This window comes from Eumetopias jubatus, unplaced genomic scaffold (assembly GCF_037043125.1).
Source record: "Eumetopias jubatus isolate StellerSeaLion01/CBP00866 unplaced genomic scaffold, mEumJub1_p1.0 scaffold_14, whole genome shotgun sequence".
NCBI lineage: Eukaryota > Metazoa > Chordata > Mammalia > Carnivora > Otariidae > Eumetopias > Eumetopias jubatus.
The window spans coordinates 56,893,534-56,898,704 of record NW_028274820.1 but is presented as its reverse complement, the minus strand read 5'-3'; positions in this window follow the sequence as shown (position 1 = coordinate 56,898,704).

Sequence of the window (5,171 nt, the reverse complement as noted above, 5' to 3'; positions counted from 1 at the left end):
ATGTTGGGAACCAATATTTTTCATTGTGGGAAAAGAAAGATGGAATAAGAGGAGGTGAGGAAGATCTCCGTCGTGTAGGATTTGAACTAGAGGTATTAGCATGCATTTACTCATATTAAAATATGTTTCCTTTTATCAGTATTACCCTCCCTCCATAAAGACAGAAAGCTTAAACAGACCAATTTCCAGAAAAAAATAAATATACTAAAGAACTAACCCAAGAAAATACATTTATTCTTTTTAATAGTCTTTCAAATCATCAGTAAGTATAAATTTATTTAAACAAAAACTAAAATGGGGGCACCTGGCTGGCTCAGTTGGCAGAGCATGTGACTCTTGATCTTGGGGTCATGAGCTTGAGCCCCATGTTGGGGATAGAGTTTACTTGAAAGAAAGAAACAGAGAGAGACTAAAATGTTAAAGTGTTTCAAACCTATCATTTGAAAGGGGAGACAACTGTGGTTAAAGCATACTCAATTATAATAAACAAAAAACTGGAAAAAATCCTACCTTTAAAATAAGAATGATCCTGGGTTTCGGCACCAAAAAATTCATGGAGGCACATGTGTTGTTCCACTATTGATGATGCTAGATCTGATCACTTTGTTAAAGTGGTGACTGCCAGACCTCTCCAACGTAAAAGAAAATTTCCGTTTTCTTTTAAAGAAAGAAATGAATGGTCCAATCTCCAAAAACATTTCTTTTTTCTTTTTTTTTTTTTTAACTGGGCTTGGAGCCCAATGTGTGTTTGAATTCATGACCCTGAGGTCAAGCCCTGGGCTGAGATCAAGAGTTGGATGCTTTAAAAAAACAAAACAACCGGGCGCCTGGGTGGCTCAGATGGTTAAGCGTCTGCCTTCGGCTCAGGTCATGATCCCAGGGTCCTGGGATCGAGTCCCGCATCGGGCTCCCTGCTCCTTGGGAGCCTGCTTCTCCCTCTGCTTCTCTCTCTCTCTCTCTCTCTCTCCCCACCTCTGTCGCTCATGAATAAATAAATAAAATCATTAAAAAAAAAAAAAAAAACAACCAAAAAAAAAAGGGGGGGGTTGGATGCTTAACTGACTGAGCCCCCATGTGCCCCCCAGAAACATTTCTTAAATGGGGTGGCTGGCTGGCTCAGTCAGAGCATGCGACTCTTGATTTTGGGGTTTTAAGTTCAAGCCGCCTGTTGGGTGTGGAGCCTACTTAAACAAACAAAAAACATTTCTACAATGTATATGGTATGAATTACTACTCCTGGGCTTGTTGGCACAGGGAATTTCACTTCGCTAACTACACTGCAAATAGGCTTAGAATATTTTTCAGCAGATTAATCCTTTGGAAAACAAATCCTGGCCTCATATTGTGAGAAAAACGCAACTAGTAGAATATTGTGTAGTACATAAACAGAGAAGTTAAAAAGACTTTGAGGGGCATCTGGGTGGTGTAGTTGGTTAAGCCTCTGATTCTTTGTTTTTTTAAAGATTTTATTTATTTGACAGAGAGAGACACAGCGAGAGAGGGAACACAAGCAGGGGGAGTGGGAGAGGGAGAAGCAGGCCTCCCACTGAACAGGGAGCCCAATGCGGGGCTTGATCCCAGGATCCCAGGATCATGACCTGAGCCGAAGGCAGATGCTTAACGACTGAGCCACCCAGGCACCCCTAGAATTCATGTTTCATTCTATAGGTAGTAAAATCAGAAGAGTAAATGATGTCCAAGGGTCCATGAAATATGTTTGCTCTCTCTCTCCTTAAAAGTGATGCTTAGGGGCGCCTGGGTGGCTTAGTCGTTAAGCGTCTGCCTTCGACTCAGGTCATGGTCCCAGGGTCCTGGGATCGAGCCCCACATCGGGCTCCTGGCTCAGCAGGAAGCCTGCTTCTCCCTCTCCCTCTGCCTATCCCCCTCCTCATGCTCTATCTCTGTGTCTCAAATGAATAAATAAAATTTTTTAAAAATGCTTAAAAAAAAGTGATGCTTAGATAGGATTTCTTTTTGGGGCAATGAAAATATTCTGGATGGGGTGCTGGGTGGCTCAGTCGTTAAGCATCTGCCTTCGGTTCAGGTCATGATCTCAGGGTCCTGGGATCAAGCCCCGCATCGGGTTCCCTGCTCAGTGGGAAGCCTGCTTCTCCCTCTCCCACTCCCCCTGCTTGTGTTCCCTTTCTCGCTGTGTCTCTCTCTGTCAAATAAGCAAATAATCTTTAAAAAAAAAAAAACAATTTAAAAAAAGTTTTGAAAAAAATGTTTTGGAACTAGTTAGTGGTGATGGTCACATAACATAGTGGATATACAAAATGCTATTGTGTTGTACATTTTATTTTATTTTTATTTATTTATTTATTTTTATTTATTTGACAGAGAAGGAGAGAGAGAAAGCACATGAGCAGGGGGAGGGGCAGAGGGAGAGGGAGAAGCAGGCTCCCCGTGGAGCAGGGAGCCCGATGGGGGGCTCAATCCCAGGACCCTGGGATCATGACCTGAGCTGAAGGCAGACGCTTAACGACTGAGCCACCCAGGCGCCCCCCAAATGATGAATTTTTTGAGAAGTAATTTTTCTAAAAGAATTTTTAAAGAGTGGTGTCTAAGGACAAAAGCCCACTCACTCCTTCTCTCACTTTTTTTTTAAAGATTTTATTTATTTATTTAATTGACAGAGAGAGAGAGAGAGAGAGAGAGAGAGACAGCGTGAGAGGGAACACAAGCACTCTTATAAGTGAGGTTTTTTTAAAAATGAATTCTACCACAATTATAATTCTAAATGGAAATGCATTATCCTCTACCATATTCTGCATTTCTTCCTAACAGAATAATCTAATTATGATCTATATCTCCATGTTAGCTGTGACATATGTTTCTTCAAACAATATTTAAATAGTAATGTAAAAACTAAGCTGTAGAGAAAATCATCCTTGGGTAGCAGTTTCCTGTTTCACGAGAATCAGTAAAATTTCACAGCTGGAAAGGGCTTTCAAGATCACTTAGTCCAGGGCGCCTGGGTGGCTCAGTCAGTTAAGGGTCTGGCTTTGGCTCAGGTCATGATCCCGGGATCCTGGGATTGAGTCCTTTGTCGGGCTCCCCCCTCAGTGGGGAGCTTGCTTTTCCCTCTGCCCCTACCTGTGCTTGTGTTCCCTGTCAAATAAATAAATAAAATCTTAAAAAGAAGTCATCTAGTCCAGCCTACTCATTTTCAAACTAGGGAACAGCCAGATAAAATGTTTAAGGCTAAACATGATTTAGGTGAGTCTAATTTGTTAACCATTAGTAGGCAAGAGTATCCTACATCTGGGAATATGACAGTGCACTGATATAATAATAATTTCTGCTTAGTTAACACACTGGCCAACAATTACCTGTTTTTTTCTCCATCCATTTGCTTAAGAACATGAAGAGTGCAAAATAAGCTTCAGCCTAGGTAAGGGTGAAGGGGAAAATGAGGGGCTCTGCTCTGAGCCAATAACCACTACCCTGTGAACTTTTACTTTCACAAAATCATCGTGAATCCATGCCTGGATGTTGAATATTGCTCCAAAAACAATGAAAGAAAGACAGGAGTCTGGAACAAGGCAATAAATGATCAAAGGCATCTATCAATGAATATTTTAAGACACAAGACTGGGAGAACCAGGATACTGTAATCTAGAAAGTCAAAATAAGAGGATATATGATTGTGTTTCAAAAATTGCTGAAAGGGGCACCTGGCTGGCTCAGTCAGAAGAGCATGTGACTCTTGATCTCGAGGTGGTGAGTTTGAGCCCCACGTTGGGTATAGAGATTATTTAAATAAATAAACTTTAAAAACCTCAGGATCATGACCTGAGCCCAAGGCAGACACTTAACCGATTGAGCCACCCAGGTGTCCCTCACCAAATGTTTTTTGATGACACTTATTAAACAGAGAATTGCAGATGAACAAATCCATTTCAAAGTGTGCCCAGTACATAGAAGTCTTTACAGAAAAATCTATCTGCTATATACATCATTTTCAGAATCTAGTGATCACATATATGATTGTTTTTTAGCTCGCCAAACCATGAAACCTTATAACATTATACTACTACATTTTAGATGATGCTATTTGCTATTGTCCATCATAAAATAAAAAATGTAAAAACTGGGGCACCTGGCTGTCTCAGTCGGTAGAGTATGCAACTCTTGATCTTGGGGTCGTGAGTTTGATCCTCACGTTGGGTGTAGAGATTACTTAAAAAAAAAGAGGGGCGCCTGGGTGGCTCAGTCGCTAAGCATTTGCTTTAGGCTTGGGTCATGATCCCACGGTCCTGGTATAGAGCCCCACGTCGGGCTCCCTGCTCGGTGGGAAGCCTACTTCTCCCTCTCCCACTCCCCCTGCTTGTGTTCCTGCTCTTGCTATCTCTCTCTCTGTCAAATAAATAAATAAAATCTTTTAAAAAATGTAAAAATTAAGGATTCCATTAAAATCAAAGCATATGGGGCACCTGGGTGGCTCAGTTGGTTAAGCATCTGCCTTCCGCTCAGGTCATGATCTCAGGCTCCTGGGATTGAGTCCAGCATCTGGCTCCCTGCTCAGCGGGAAGTCGGCTTCTCCCTCTCCCTTTGCCCCTCCCCCTGCTCATGGTCTCTCCCTCTCAAATAAATAAGCAAAATCTTTTAAAAAAATCAAAGCACATATTTCACTATCTGATAATTACAGCTATTTTAAAGTGGAAGTTACCATGAGTTTACTGTAAATTCCTAGAACCCCATTTGATAGTTTATATGAAGTTCTCAGCAGGTTTACTTTTTTCACCCAAGAATTATTGTTTAAGGAGTTTAGATCAGATTAGCTCTTTTTCTGGACATTTTGCTATTTCTTTTCAAACAGGACTATATCATAGGGCTACATCATTAGGACTAAATCATAAAAATTTTATGTTTACTCAGTATATTTTGTCAAATGTGACGAAAATCATTCATAGTAAGCCTTAAAAAAGTTTTTTTTGAATTCTCTTATTTTTTAGAAGTTTATGTATGAATAAAACTTCATGATACTCTGACATGACTGTACTGATAATGAATTATGAGCACAGATTTACCATCACCCTTACAAAACTGAAAACTATAGAGCTCCAACATATTTTGGTTCAGAATTAGTTTATAGTCTCAATCCTGAAGTGGCTAGTTTTTCTTTGAAACTGGGTCACCACATGCCTTTTATGTTATTATTTTTAAGA